The sequence below is a fragment of the Mesoplodon mirus genome, assembly GCF_964341445.2.
Source record: "Mesoplodon mirus genome assembly, chromosome: 5".
Lineage (NCBI taxonomy): Eukaryota > Metazoa > Chordata > Mammalia > Artiodactyla > Ziphiidae > Mesoplodon > Mesoplodon mirus.
The window spans coordinates 122,771,319-122,787,781 of NC_138980.1; the positions used below are offsets into that span (position 1 = coordinate 122,771,319).

A 16,463-nucleotide genomic window follows, 5' to 3' on the forward strand; every position below is an offset into this window, starting at 1 on the left:
TTGTAACTTTCTTTAGTATCTTTTTTTATTTTTATTTTTTTAAGGCCCCCAAGGAGCCTTTTACTTGCTACTGTGTTTCAAAAGAAGCAAAATATGAAAGGAGGATTTGATGAGTAGTTAAGAAAAGTATTTCTAAGGGTATCATTTCTGCCTCTTGGTCTTATTAACAATGTAGGTAACCTCAAGAATATATATATAACTGTTTTCTGTAGGGGAATAGTGCTGGTGGGCTTCTTGATTTTGAGATACTGAAATGCTGGTCTTAGTAGGACATTCCCTGGAAAAGATGGGCAGGGAAGGGAAGTGATCCAGCTAAAGATAACTGACCTTCTCTATAGAGCAGTGTATTTCAAACTTTTTTGATCCAACCCAGAGTAAGAAATAGACTTTTTTTTTTTTTTTTTTTTTTTTGCATCATGGCACAGTACACACACACACACACACACACATTTATAAAACTGGAACAAAAGTTTAATGAGGGCTTCCCTGATGTTACAGTGGTTGAGAGTCCGCCTGCCGATGCAGGGGACACGGGTTCATGCCCCGGTCCGGGAAGATCCCACATGTCGTGGAGCAGCTAGGCCCGTGAGCCATGGCCGCTGGGTCTACACGTCCGGAGCCTGTGCTCCGCAACAGGAGACGCCACAACAGTGAGAGGCCCGCGTACCGCAAAAAAAAAAAAAAAAAAAAAAAAAAAAAAGTTTAATGAAATATTCCTATTTTTAGCACTTAAAATGTACTCTGATATTTCCAGTTCCATTCTGTTCTCTTCCATTAAAACAGTGCTGACCAAAACCCGCTGAATTGATTTCAGGAGTCATGAATTAGAACCCTGACTAATGGGTTACAACCAGGCCATTTAGAAACACTCCTATAGAAGCAGCTAGTGACTAAAATCTATTTTCAAACTGACCAGCTCAACAAACAGAATCACAGCAAAGTGGGAGCACTTGATATGGGAAGGACATGAGTAACAGTTACTGAATACTTGTTATGTGTGCAGCATCAGACCAGGAACTGTACTTACTTTATATTCACTACAGTATTGTAGAGTAGTTAGTCTTCCTATTTTACTTGGGGAAACAGCCTCAAAGAGGCAAGTAACTTGCTTAAGATCATATAAATAGCAAAGGTCAGAACTAAGATTTGGAGTTAGTCTGCCTAACTCCATAGCCCATTCATTTGTACCATGTTACTGTGTCTCCCAGGTAAGTAACATTGCAATAGACATGCTAAACTTAGAAGGGAATTAGTGACATTTAGGTGTCTTCAAAATTTTACAGTGGAAAATAACAATAAAAAGCCCCATTAAATGTGAGTTGAGACAGGCATAAACACTGACAAACAGTTAAATAGTGATAGATTATATTGGCTTTCCAGAGAGCTTAAGTTCTTCATGCCTCTGCTCATCCAAGAGGTAGAGGTAATATCCTTAAGGCTGAGATATATGGGATTTCTTGTTGGTAAGGTAAATGAAATGTTCAGAGGCTTTACTACTGCACCAGAGCAGATAATAAGGCAATTAGAACCGTTAAATTGATGAAACACCAGAGTGGGATGAATTATATCATGAATTGCAAAGAAACAAGAAATTTTATGGCAACTTTTGAGACCTAAGGATGAAAGATATATCAGTAAAGAGAAGAGAAATTGATAGTTAAACTTTAAGTGCTAGATTTATTGACTGAAAACCCAACTAAGCATTTTAGGGTCAGTTTCAGAATATTATTTATCAGCTTTGTAAATAAATAGAAAAAATTATCAGTCTCTGCTGATGGTTTGATTTCCACTATTAATAAAATGAATTTAAGATGTGTTTCTTCCTTTCCATTTTTGAGCTGCAACATACCCTAGGGATCATCTAGTCCAGCCCCCTCATTTTACAGATGTTGAACCTGAGACCCAGAGAAATTAAGCAGCTTACCCAAGATCACATTACAAAGTAGTCAAGAATTAGAACTAAAACCCAGATCTCCTGACATTCCATTGGCTTAAATTTTATTTGACCTGAGTAGGAGAATTGGTATATTACTTCTTATATAAGCTGATTTATGGAATACTCTACTTTCTTTAAAATTCCCATCACATAAATAATCCCACTGCTAACACTTAAATAATGCACTGTTTGCCAAAGAAAGCTGGAAAACAGTCACTGGAGATGGCTAGCCTTTCATGCTTTAATAAGGAAAGGACTGCCTGCTTTTTGTTTTTATTGTCATTGTTGTTAACAGAAGCTTTTGGTCATACTTTCAGTCTAAGAATCAGATCTGCAAATGTGAGTGTTCACACCTAGCAGATAGACTTCTGATAGTTTCCTTAGCAACATGAACTTTTTCATATTTATGTCAAAAACTTAGGAGTGGCTGTAGCTATTGGTTTAAACAAACAGGAAAACGGTTCAGTTATAAGCTCTATCTTTAGAAAACTTTGGGGGATGGTATTCTCACATATTTCCAAAAGAGATACTATTGTGCAAGCAGCTCAACTGTAAAGCATTACGTAGATGTATATTGTCATCAAGATACAACTATTTCGGTTATAGTTATTTGGATAAGAAATCAGTTTAAAATTCTGCTGGGTGAGTTGAGGAAGGCTTCCTGGAAGAAGTGACATTTGAAGTAGATCTTGAGTGAGTGGTCGAGATGAGGACTTGAGGATTGGGAAGGGGAGTCATGTTTTCTTAGCAAAAGAAATAAGATAAAAATCTCCATTTAGGAAATGAGTGGGATATACTTGGGACATTTTATGGGCATTATGGTAGTTGTGTAAAAAGCATGGAGTGTTGGGGCTTCCCTGGTGGCACAGTGGTTAAGAATCCACCTGCCAATGCAAGGCACACGGGTTCCAGCCCTGGTGCAGGAAGATCCCACATGCCGCAGAGCAACTAAGCCCATGTGCCACAACTACTGAGCCTACACGCTAGAGCCCACGAGCCACAACTACTGAGCCCACGTGCCACAACTACTGAAGCCCATGCACCTAGAGCCCATGCTCCACAAGAAAAGCCACCACAATAAGAAGCCTGCATGCCACAACAAAGAGTAGCCCCCGCTCGCCCTAACTAGAGAAAGCCTGCGAGCAGCAACGAAGAACCAACGCAGCCAAAACAAAACCAAAAACAAACAAACAAAAAAGCATGGAGTGTATAATGAGAAATACAGCCAGGGGGTCTTTAATGTCCTTTTGAGAAATTTGGAATTCTATAGACATTGTGTCTGTTTATTGAATTATCTAAGGAAAGCAAAGGAATTCTAGTGACAGTTTGAAGGCTGCATTGTGGAGGTAAAGAAAACAGTTGTTTCCTTGTGTTTAAATTTTTTCTTTTCCAGCTAGATTTTTTAACTTAGAACCTACTTGACCTCTGTTAGACTATGTCTAGTTAAGTGCTACATAGTAGTGGTTGTACAATCAGAGTTTATTTTAAATGGATGAATTTCTGCTTTGGGAATTTCTTTTAAGTGGAGATAATCCTGTTTTACATTGTTTTTTTAGTTTTTTTAATATCTTTTTAAAAAATTTTATCATTTTTTTTATACAGAAGGTTCTTATTAGTCATCCATTTTATACACATCAGTGTATACACGTCAGTCCCAGTCTCCCAATTCATCACACCACCACCACCATCCGTCGCTGCTTTCCCCCCTTGGTGTCCATACATTTGTTCTCTACATCTGTGTCTCAATTTCTGCCCTGCAAACCGGTTCATCTGTGCCATTTTTCTAGGTTCCACATATATGCACTAATATGCGATATTTGTTTTTCTCTTTCTGACTTACTTCACTCTGTATGACACTCCCTAGATTCATCCACGTCTTTACAAATGACCCAATTTCATTCCTTTTATGGCTGAGTAATATTCCATTGTATATATGTACCACATCTTCTTTATCCATTTGTCTGTCAATGGGCATTTAGGTTGCTTCCATAACCTGGCTATTGTAAATAATGCTGCAATGAACATTGGCGTGTATGTGTCTTTTTGAATTATGGTTTTCTCTGGGTATATGCCCAGTAGTGAGATTACTGGGTTATATGGTAATTCTATTTTTAGCTTTTTAATGAACCTCCATACTGTTCTCCATACTGGTTGTATCAATTTACATTCTCACCAACAGTGCAAGAGGGTTCCCTTTTCTCCACACCCACTCCAGCATTTGTTGTTTGTAGATTTTCTGATGATGCCCATTCTGACTGTTGTGAGGTGATACCTCATTGTAGTTTTGATTTGCATTTCTCTCATAATTAGTGATGTTGAGCAGCTTTTCATGTGCTTCTTGGCCATCTGTATGTCCTCTTTGCAGAAATGTCTATTTAGGTCTTCTGCCAATTTTTGGATTGGGTTGTTTGTTTTTTTAATATTGATCTGCATGAGCTGTTTATATATTTTGGAGATTAATACTTCGTCAGTTGATTCACTTGCAAGTATTTTTTCCCATTCATTAGGTCCCATTTGTTTATTTTTGTTTTTATTTCCGTTACCATAGGAGGTGGATCAAAAAACATCTTGCTGTGACTTATGTCAGAGTGTTCTTCCTGTGTTTTCCTCTAAGGGTTTTATTGTGTCCGGTCTTACATTTCGGTCTCTAATCCATTTTGAGTTTATTTTTGTGTATGGTGTTAGGGAGTGTTCTACTTTCATTCTTTTACATGTAGCTGTCCAGCTTTCCCAGCACCACTTATTGATTACACTGTCTTTTCTCCATTGTATATCATTGCCTCCTTTGCAATAGATTAGTTGACCATAGGTGCGTGGGTTTATCTCTGGGCTTTATGTCCTCTTCCATTGATCTATATTTCTGTTTTTGTGCGCCAGTACCATATTGTCTTGATTACTGTAGCTTTGTAGTATAGTCTGAAGTCAGGGAGTCTGATTCCTCCAGCTCAGTTTTTTTTCCCTCAAGACTGCTTTGGCTATTTGGGGTCTTTTGTGTCTCCATACAGATTTTAAGATTTTTTGTTCTAGTTCTGTAAAAAATGCCATTGGTAATTTGATAGGGATTGCATTGAATCTGTAGATTGCTTTGGGTAGTATAGTCATTTTCACAATATTGATTCTTCCAATCCAAGAACATGGTATATCTCTCCATCTGTTGGTACCATCTTTAATTTCTTTCAACAGTGTCTTATGGTTTTCTGCATACAGGTCTTTTGTCTCCCAAGGTAGGTTTATTCCTAGGTATTTTATTCTTTTTATTGTGATGGTAAATGTTTCCATAATTCTTCTTTCAGATTTTTCATTAGTATGTAGGAATGCAAGAGATTTCTATGCATTAATTTTGTATCTTGCAACTTTACCAAATTCATTGATTAGCTCTAGTAGTTTTCTGGTGGCATCTTTAGGATTCTCTATGTATAGTATCATGTCATCTGCAAACAGCGACAGTTTTAGTTCTTCTTTTCCTATTTGTATTCCTTTTATTTCTTTTTCTTCTCTGATTGCCGTGTCTAGGACTTGCAAAACTTTGTTGAATAATAGTGGTGAGAGTGGACATCCTTGTCTTCTTCCTGATCTTAGAGGAAATGCTTTCAGTTTTTCACCATTGAGAATGATCGTTGCTGTGGGTTTGTTGTTTATGGCCTCTATTATGTTCAGGTAGGTACCCTCTATGCCCACTTTCTGGAGAGCTTTTATCATAAATGGATGTTGAATTTTGTCAAAAGCTTTTTCTGCATCTATTGAGATGATCATATGATTTTTATCTTTCAATTTGTTAATATGGTGTATCACATTGGATTTGCGTATACTGAAGAATCCTTCCATCCCTGGGATAAATCCCACCTGATCATGGTGTATGATCCTTTTAATGTGCTGTTGGATTCTGTTTGCTAGTATTCTGTTGAGGATTTTTGCATCTATATTCATCAGTGATATTGGTCTGTAATTTTCTTTTTTTGTAGTATCTTTGTCTGGTTTTGGTATCAGGGTGATGGCGGCCTCATAGAATGAGTTTGGGAGTGTTCCTTCCTCTGCAATGTTTTGGAAGAGTTTGAGAAGGATGGGTGTTAGCTCTTCTCTAAATGTTTGATAGAATTCACCTGTGAAGCCATCTGGTCCTGGACTTTTGTTTGTTGGAAGATTTTTAATCACAGTTTCAATTTCATTACTTGTGATTGGTCTGTTCATATTTTCTATTTCTTCCTGGTTCAGTCTTGGAAGGTTATACCTTTCTAGGAATTTGTCCATTTCTTCCAGGTTCTCCATTTTATTGGCATAGAGTTGCTTGTAGTAGTCTCTTAGGATGCTTTGTATTTCTGCGGTTTCTGTTGTAACTTCTCCTTTTTCATTTCTAATTTTATTGATTTGAGTCCTCTCCCTCTTTTTCTTGATGAGTCTGGCTAATGGTTAATCAATTTTGTTTATCTTCTCAAAGAACCAGCTTTTAGTTTTATTGATCTTTGCAATTGTTTTCTTTGTTTCTGTTTCATTTATTTCTGCTCTGATCTTTATGATTTCTTTCCTTCTGCTAACTTTGGGTTTTGTTTGTTCTTCTTTCTCTAGTTCCTTTAGGTGTAAGTTTTGATTGTTTATTTGAGATTTTTCTTGTTTCTTGAGGTAGGCTTGTATTGCTATAAACTTCCCTCTTAGCAGTGCTTTTGCTACATCCCATAGGTTTTGGATCGTCATGTTTTCATTGTCATTTGTCTCCAGGTATTTTTTGATTTCCTCTTTGATTTCTTCAGTGATCTCTTGGTTATTTAGTAATATATTGTTTAGCCTCCATGTGTTTATGTTTTTACTTTTTTTCCCTTGTAATTGATTTCTAATCTCATAGCATTGTGGTCAGAAAAGATGCTTGATATGATTTCAATTTTCTTAAACTTACTGAGGCTTAATTTGTGACCCAAGATGTGATCTCTCCTGGAGAATGTTCCATGTGCACTTGAGAAGAAAGTGTAATCTGCTGTTTTTGGATGGAATGTCCTATAAATATCAATTAGTCTGTTTGGTCTATTGTGTCATTTAAAGCTTGTGTTTCCTTATTAATTTTATGTTTAGATGATCTGTCCATTGGTGTAAATGAGGTGTTAAAGTCCCCCACTATTATTGTGTTACTGTCAATTTCCTCTTTTATAGCTGTTAGCAGTTGCCTTATGTATTGAGGTTCTCCCATGTTGGGTGCATATATATTTATAATTGTTATATCTTCTTCTTGGATTGATCCCTTGATCATTATGTAGCGACCTTCCTTGTCTCTTGTAACATTCTTTATTTTAAAGTCTATTTTATCTGATATGAGTATTGCTACTCCAGCTTTGTTTTGATTTCCATCTGCATGGAATATCTTTTTCCATCCCCTCACTTTCAGTCTGAATGTGTCCCTAGGTCTGAAGTGGGTCTCTTGTAGACAGCATATAGATGGGTCTTGTTTTTGTATCCATTCAGCAAGCCTGTGTCTTTTGGTTGGAGGATTTAAGCCATTCACGTTTAAGGTAATTATCAATATGTATGTTCCTGTTATCATTTTCTTAATTGTTTTGGGTTTGTTTTTGTAGGTCCTTTTCTTCTCTAGTGTTTCCCATTTAGAGAAGTTCCTTTAGCATTTGTTGTAGAGCTGGTTTGGTGGTGCTGAATTCTCTTAGCTTTTGCTTGTCTGTAAAGCTTTTGATTTCTCCATCGAATCTGAATGAGATCCTTGCTGGGTAGAGTAATCTTGGTTGTAGGTTCTTCCCTTTCATCAATTTAAGTATATAATGCCACTCCCATCTGGCTTATAGAGTTTCTGCTGAGAAATCAGCTGTTAACCTTATGGGAGTTCCCTTGTGTGTTATTTGTCGTTTTTCCCTTGCTGGTTTCAGTAATTTTTCTTTGTCTTTAATTTTTGCCCCATTTGATTACTATGTGTCTTGGCGTGTTTCTCCTTGGGTTTATCCTGTATGGGACTCTGTGCTTCGTGGACTTGGGTGGCTATTTCCTTTCCCATGTTAGGGAAGTTTTCGACTATAATCTCTTCACATATTTTCTTGGGTCCTTTCTCTCTCTCTTCTCCTTCTGGGACCCCTATAATGTGAATGTTGTGTGTAATGTTGTCTCAGAGGTCTCTTAGGCTGTCTTCATTTCTTTTCATTCTTTTTTCTTTATTCTGTTCCGCAGCAGTGAATTCCACCATTCTGTCTTCCAGGTCACTTACCCGTTCTTCTGCCTCAGTTATTCTGCTACTGATTCCTTCTAGTGTATTTTTCATTTCAGTTATTGTATTGTTCATCTCTGTTTGTTTGTTCTTTAATTCTTGTAGGTCTTTGTTAAACCTTTCTTGCATCTTCTTGATCTTTGCCTCCATCCTTTTTCCAAGGTCCTGGATCATCTTCACTATGATTATTCTGAATTCTTTTTCTGGAAGGTTTCCTATCTCCACTTCATTTAGTTGTTTTTCTGAGGTTTTGTCTTGTTCCATCATTTGGTACATAGCCCTCTGCCTTTTCATCTTGTCTCTCTTTCTGTGAATGTGGCGTTTGTTCCACAGGCTGTAGGATTGTAGTTCTTCTTGCTTCTCCTGTCTGTCCTCTGGCCCGTGGTCCCCAGGACTGTCGCAGCTTCAGCTGGTGGGGCCCCTCCAGAGCTGGCAGCCTCAGTTAGGCCACCCTCCCCTCAGGCTCCAGGGCAGTTCAGTCTGTTGTTTTGTTTTTCATGCAAACCTGTGAGTAGGATGTATAAAACTGTGCTTCTCATGTTTGCCCTTAAGAATGTATGTAAAGTGTACAGAATAATGAAGAATGAACAATACGCATATGAGTATGTGAAGAATAAATTAAGCCAAATAAACTTGAATGCTCTTATTTTGTTAGCTTTAATAGAGTAGAATTACAAAATTCATGTTCAGTAGGCAGGAAGCTAGTATCTAATTTTCACTAGAATAGTTAATACTATTTTAGGAAAATTAAAATAATTTCTTGTTAGTTGTCAACATGGGCTAAAAACTAGCAGTTGGATCATACCAAAGGTAATGATGGCATCATATTGAATTGGAGGTGGTATTCTGCATGGTGCCATAGGTGCTATGTTAAGTATAATTTTACTTAAATCATTAATTACCTGGGAGAAGGCGTGCAAGAAAATCCACAAAGGATGCAAAATTTGGATTGTAATTAGAGCTGAAAGGAACTAAAGTGATGAGGCATGCCTAGGTAAACATAATGAAATCTCCTTTGAAAAATTAATTCCCTCGAGAGGAAAATTGAGCAAATTATATGCATTAAAAATGTTTTGCTTTCGGCTTTCGGCTCGGAGGAGGCCAAGGTGCAACTTTCTTTGGTCATCCCAAATCCAGGTTCATCCGACAGCAGCCGCCTCCACCGTGCCACGTAAGTTTGACCCCAATGATATCAAAGTCGTGTACCTGAGGTGCACCGGTGGGGAAGTCAGTACCACATCTGCCCTGGCCCCCATTATCAGCCCCCTGGGTCTGTCTCCAAAGCAAGTTGGTGATGACATCACCAAGGCAACTGGTGATTGGAAGGGTCTGAGGATTACAGTGAAACTGACCATTCAGAACCGCCAGGCCCAGATTGAGGTGGTACCTTCTGCCTCTGCCCTGATCATCAAAGCCCTCAAGGAACCGCCAGGAGACAGAAAGAAGCAGAAAAACATTAAGCACAGTGGAAACATCACTTTTGATGAGATTGTCAACATTGCCCGACAGATGCAGCATCAATCTTGAGCTAGAGAACTCTCTGGAACCATTAAAGAGATCCTGGGGACCGCCCAATCTGTGGACTGCAATGTTGATGGCTGCCACCCTCATGACATCTTAGATGACATCAACAGTGGTGCAGTGGAATGCCCAGCTACTTAATAACTGCAAAGAAAAATAATAAAGTGTTATTTGACAACCAGTGGAAAAAAAAAGTTTCGTTTCTAATTTGGCATTTGCCAATGAATGAAAGTTGAGTACCTCAGTTAATAGCCTGTCTTTCCATGTTGTGATCCTTTGTATCTAGGTTATCAGTAACCAAAATCTCTTCGTAATATGTAAAATCTATATATATGATTTCATAGGATCTAGACACCCATTTGCTTATAGAGAAAATGTTTAAGATTGAGAGAAATTCTGAAACAGGAGACTTGTGGCCACTCTTTGTGGAGAACTATAAGTCTAGAAATTGTTTTTAGTAATGTCCCAAATCACTAATTGTTTTCATTTTTTCTTTAAAGAGAAAAGATTATAATAAGTTTCCACATCTATCAGTAATGCCCACCCTGAATATTAAATTAATGAGACTCTACCAAGAAATTACTTCTCAAGTCTTCTAGAAGTTTCTCCTCCTAAACAAGAAAAACAAAAATGTTAGCTGTCTTTCACTTTACCGTTAAATTAAAATACTATATTTTGTGAAAAGTGCTTTCTTATCCACATAAATCGTGAAGCCATAGAGATAAGATTGATAGACCTGACTATATAAACATTATACAATAAAATTTCTCTAGGAGAACAGAACAAAAAAGGAGGTAAAAGGAAGAAAAATAAGGTGGAAAAACAAACGACATTGGGCAACGTATTTACCAACTACATGCCAGATAAAGGATAAGATCTAGAACATAAAAAGAGTTCTTGCAAATTAATAGGAGAGATGAACACTCTACCATAAAGATAGATAAAAATATAAACAGAAAATTTACATACAAAGAAAGGAGAATTGGATGACATATGAAATAATAACACTATGGACTACATATGGTTGTAAGTACTTCATAGATATTAACCCATTTAATTCTCCCAGCTACTAATATTGGCAGATACTGTTGTTATCCTTGCTTTACCATTGAGGAACTGAGGCACCAAGAATTTAAGTAACCTGAACCAGTGGAACCTGCATTCAAATTCAGAAAGTCAGATTGTACCCTTAATGACTATAACTCACTAATAATCACAAAAATGCAAGCACCGCTATGGTATTATTGGTCACCTATAACACTGGCATAAATGAAAACACCAATACCAAGTGTTGGTGAGAGAAATGGGCTCTCTTCTCACTGTTGATGCAAATGTCAGTTGGGACAGTCTTTATGGAGGGCAATTTGGCAATACATATCACTAAGTAAAATGTACATACCCTTAGACCTAGAAGCCATGCTACGATTTTCATTTAAATAAGATATTCAGACAAGGGTATAGATGTCTGTACAATTATGTTCATCTCAGTGTTTACAATAATACTTTAAAATTGGAAATAGTTTTAAGTTTTCATCGATAAGATATTGCTTAAAATCTGCTGCATGCAATCAGTGAAACACCGTACATATAGTTATTAAAAAATACTTGATATAGGGCTGTATGCATTAACATGGAAGGACTTCTACAACCTATTGAGTGAGACTAGACAAGGTCACTGTGAAGGAAGGGATAGTATTTATCTTGTTCATTGCCCACTGCTTGGCACAGTGTAAGCATATGGTAACTATTGGATGGATGGATGGATGGATGGATGGACAGATGGATAGGAGATTATGGTATAGTGAAAAGATTCTAAGACTTGAAACTGGAAGTTTTCTGTTTTGTTCCCTCCTAGTAACAACGGATCACTGGAATTCAAGCCCTTTAAAGCATTGGTGTTCCACAAATATTTCTTTAAAAAGAAGCAATTCAGCTTGTGTTAACATCTGTATTAATTTCTTAGGGCTGCCAATATAAAATTACTGTGAACTGAGTGGCTTAACACAACTAAAATTTATTCTCTCATGTTTCTGGAGGCTAGAAGTCTGGAATCAAGGTGTCAGCAAATCATGCTCTTCCCTCCATCCTTCCTTGCCTCTTCTAGCTTCCAATGGTTGCCAGCAATCCTCCATTTTCTTTGGCTTTTGGCAGTATAACTCCGGTCTCTGTTTCTGTCTTTACATGGCCTTCTTCCTGGTGTGTCTCTTATAAGGACACCAGTCATTGGGCTTAGAGCCCATGCCAATCCTGTATGACTTCATCTTAATGAATTATGTCTATAGAAAAGCTATTTCCAGGCTTTCCTGTTGGCACAGTGGTTAAGAATCTGCCTTGCAATGCAGGGGACACAGGTTTGAGCCCTGGTCCAGGAAGATCCCACATGCTGTGGAGCAACTAAGCCCATGCTCCACAACTACTGAGCCCGTGTGCCGCAACTACTGAAGCCTGTGCTCAGTAGTTGCACAGCCTAGAGAAGCCTTCTCTGCAACAAGAGAAGCCACCGCAATGAGAAGCCCATGAACTGCAACGAAGAGTAGCCCCTGCTCGCCACTACTAGAGAAAAGCCTGCGCACAGCAACAAAGACCCAACGCAGCCAAAAAATAAAAATAAAAATAAAAAAAAAGAAAGAAAGAACCTATTTCCAAATAAGATCACAATTTGAGGTTCTGGGTAGACATGAATTTTGGGCAACACTATTCAACTTCTTACAACATCTCAGCTGAATACAGCCTTAAGGATGGAGTCTTACTGAATAGTCAGACTTTCAAGTTTTACTTTTTTAAAAACACCAAAAAACTATTTCAGTTTAACCACTTTGACTGGAAACATTTATAAAATAGTTTATGTACCACTATTAATACTTAGGATTATATTAAAATATTACCTAAGAAACTGGAAATAAGATTTAATCTCAGATGATAAAATGAAAGCAATATTTAATAGGTCATAATAAAGATACACAAAGATGTCTGAAAGAGAGAATGGGTTCTAGTCTTATAAGACCAGACTGTTAACTGATTGACTGGGTTATCTTTTCCACAAAGAGTGTGTTAAGTGTATTAATAGGAAGGAAGCTTGGTCAATAGTGAAAGCGCAAAATAAAATCACAGGGTAAATATTTTGTCCACCTAAAGCCTTGTCCAGGAGATGGGGGTGTTCTGAGTATAGTTTTACTGTTTGTAAGACCACCCTGTTTCCTTTAAGTAGAACAGTAGTTTTACTTTACTTTTTAGCAATGGAACGTTTTTTCCCCTCCAAAAGAAATCTTCAAAAGATTTCAAGGACATAAAACAACAGAAAACAAAGAGAGCTTCTGAGACACCTCCTTAGAATGCTAATGCTCCAAGAAAAGACTGAAAACTGCTTAAGCTATGAAATAATTCTGTTTATCTAATTTTCCTTTTTTTGGTACCATACTCACCAATGAATTTTCTGGTAAGGCTATGGTTTTTCACATAGGTCTGCCTATCATAAGAGAGTGGGCTTGCCTTTTGAAAAAGACTTTTTTCTAGTGCCAGTAACAATTGTGCTTCTCAATGTATGTCAATAAATTGGCATTCTAGCATTATACATCAGCCTCATTAATCAACGCTGTTCTGCCCTTAAGACATGATTCTACTCTTGGTGGGCTTACAAAATAAATTTTGAGCCTAAGAACCAGAAATTTGGCTGTGATTAATGGGCCAAGGAAGGGAAAGCTTTTTTAGTAAGGCCCTTCAAGAAGACTACCTCCTGGGCTTCCCTGGTGGCGCAGTGTTTGAGAGTCCGCCTGCCAATGCAGGGGACGCGGGTTCGTGCCCCGGTCCAGGAAAAACCCACATGCCGTGGAGCGGCTGGGCCCGTGAGCCATGACCGCTGAGCCCGCGCATCCGGAGCCTGTGCTCCGCAACGGGAGAGGCCACAACAGTGAGAGGCCTGCGTACCAAAAAAAAAAAAAAAGAAGACTACCTCCTGACCTTTCCAGTGGAACATAACCAGACATAGCTCCATGAGTATTAGTTTTTTCTCATTTAAATTTCTATTAAAAGTTTCTTTGTTTTTAAACAGAGCATATCATTTAACCTTTTTTTTTTTTTTTTTCCTTTTTACCCTTCCTGGTCCTGCTGCTCCTCGTTTAATCTTTTTTAATACTTAAATTTTTTTTTTTTTAATTGCAGTACGCGGGTCTCTCACTGTTGTGGCCTCTCCCGTTGCGGAGCACAGGCTCCGGACGCACAGGCTCAGCGGCCATGGCTCACGGGCCCAGCCGCTCCACGGCATGTGAGATCCTCCCGGACCGGGGCACGAACCTGTGTCCCCTGCAGCGGCAGGTGGACTTTCAACAACTGCGCCACCAGGGAAGCCCTTTAATACTTAAATTTATCGCTGTCCTTTATTATAAGTTAAGTTAAGACCACTTGAGGGGATTATCAGATTGCTGAGGCCTTTATATTCTCCTTGAAGTGCTCCTAACTGCCTTGCTTTATATGGGTCTTCTTTCTCATCCCTAGTGAGATTTCTATCATTACTTCTTCTATCAGCATGCCTGTCTATGGCACTAGTTTTCCCCTTTCTCATCTATTACCTTAAAATACAAGAAACCAAATTTTTATGTAAATTTATAAGAAACTAAATTTGTAGAAATAGACTTAAAGAGTAACTGCTCTGAATGAGGACATGAAGATCTCTCCTATAAATCATATATATAAACTTTAGTGTAAATTTTGACCTTAATTTTGGCTCTTCCAAGGCCCTTTTCTTGCTTTTTTTTCTTACTTAATAAGAAAGAAATTGAAATCTCTTTAAATTAGGTAAAGGTGCACACTATCTACATTTCAGAGGGTAGATGTGCTTGCAGTTTCAAAATGCATTATTCTAATAAAAAATATACATAATCTCTTGGTTTGTCCATGTTTTCTTCAGTATTTGTACTAGAAGCATGGTTTTGGTAGAAAAGTAACTTTTACTAAACATTTGTCTCTTACTGAGGAGGACTGTTAGGGTATGAACTCTTGAAGGTAGATTGGAAGCCTTAAAGTTCTTGGCTCAGTAATTTTTCTTCCACATTTTTCTCTAGAACCTTAAAACTTGAAGCTTTACCTGATTAACTACACTTAACTCTACTTTAGCTTTACTCATGTTATTAGCATGAATATAGTATATTATAACTATACTTTACTTTAGCTTTACTCATGTTATTAGCATGAATATAGTATATTATCTTTTCTACTTATGTTTTTAAAAATTGTCTTCATTTTTGTGTATTTTGTACTTACAAGTTTCACACGGTCAAGTATCTTATCTTTGTTTCTTTTACTTTTTCATTATTATGAAATCACATACTATCATTTAAGTACATCTGTTTGGGTGAGTTAGACTTGAAGTTTGTGTTTGGGCTATATTGAGTATATTTATAACCCCAAAACATTTTTTGGAAAGCGTGAATATCTTTTTCATGTTCTTGCCTGTTTATGTTTCCTAATCTGGGGAAAGAGCCGGAGTTTTTGGAGTTATAAAATTTTCCTATAGGGAATTCCATGGCGGTCCTGTGGTTAGGACTCTGCGCTTTCACTGCTCAGGGCCTGGGTTTAATCCCTGGTCAGGGAACTAGGATCCCACAAGCCGATGGCTGTGGCCAAAAAAAGGGTTTTTTTCCTATAAATGTGAAGTAAAAGTAAGGTATGATTTTATTCCTTAAGATGGATTTAGGCTGATAAGTACCACATTTACCTGAGAAAATAATATAATTGCTTTTCTCTGTATACTTTTTTATAATGTTGCTGTGGTGATCATTTCCCATGACTCTTTAAAAAGAAGACAGTATAGCTGTATTAAAACATGGTACATTTCCAAAAACAAAATAGATGCTTAAAAATATCTTCTTGCATTAATAAACTATTTTATATATTTTAAATACTCATGACAGATTATGATTGTGTAATAATATAGCAGGGTTGCACAGCTTTACAAACTCAATTAATCGTTTTATTTTTATTAATTTCACTCTTCTAAAACTGTTAGCACAGTAACCTTTTTTTTTAATTTAATTTAATTTATTTTTTTATACAGCAGTTTCTTATTAGTTATCCATTTTATACATATTAGTGTATGTATGTCAATCCCAGTCTCCCAATTCAGCACACCACCATCCCCAGCCCCTCATCCACTTTCCCCCCCTTGGTGTCCATACGTTTGTTCTCTACATCTGTGTCTCAGTTTCTGCCCTGCATACTGGTTCATCTGTACCATTTCAGTAACCTCCTTTTTAATAGTGTAATTTTTTTTTAAATTACACACTGTATTTGAACTTAATCATTTAAAAAATCCACCGGGCTTCCCTGGTGGCGCAGTGGTTGGAAGTCCGCCTGCCGATGCAGGGGACACGGGTTCGTGCCCCGGTCCGGGAGGATCCCACATGCCGCGGAGCGGCTGGGCCCGTGAGCCATGGCTGCTTAGCCTGTGCGTCCGGAGCCTGTGCTCCGCAATGGGAGAGGCCACAACAGTGAGAGGCCCACATATCGCCAAAAACAAAACAAAAAAAAAATAAAAAATAAAAAATCCACCAATTTAACCTTATTTCAAAAAAAACAAAAAAATACATGGTACATTTCTCTATAAGTATACATGCATGTGACTGTGATTTCAGTTGCAGCCCACTGTGTTCAAGAACTCTGGAATGGAAATTAAGCAACCTGGATTTTATTTCTAGCTCTGATACTAATTCTGATGCTTAAAAGGGTTCCTCCACCATCGTTCATTCTAATGTAAAAGTTTGCTTTAATTTTTTTTTTAAATCAGAAGACTTGTTAACTTCAGAGAGGTGTGCCACTAGA

General features: G+C 37.6%; 1 protein-coding gene and 1 pseudogene across 2 annotated transcripts in view; both read left to right on the forward strand.

Annotated features, from left to right (window-relative positions):
- The window catches only part of TBCA (tubulin folding cofactor A), a 110,326-nt gene that overhangs the window by 50,768 nt on the left and 43,095 nt on the right, over positions 1 to 16,463 (forward strand). The window lies entirely within an intron of this gene.
- Positions 9,183 to 9,810, forward strand: LOC309805712 (large ribosomal subunit protein uL11-like; annotated as a pseudogene). The gene has a single exon. The product of its transcript is annotated as a large ribosomal subunit protein uL11-like (transcript).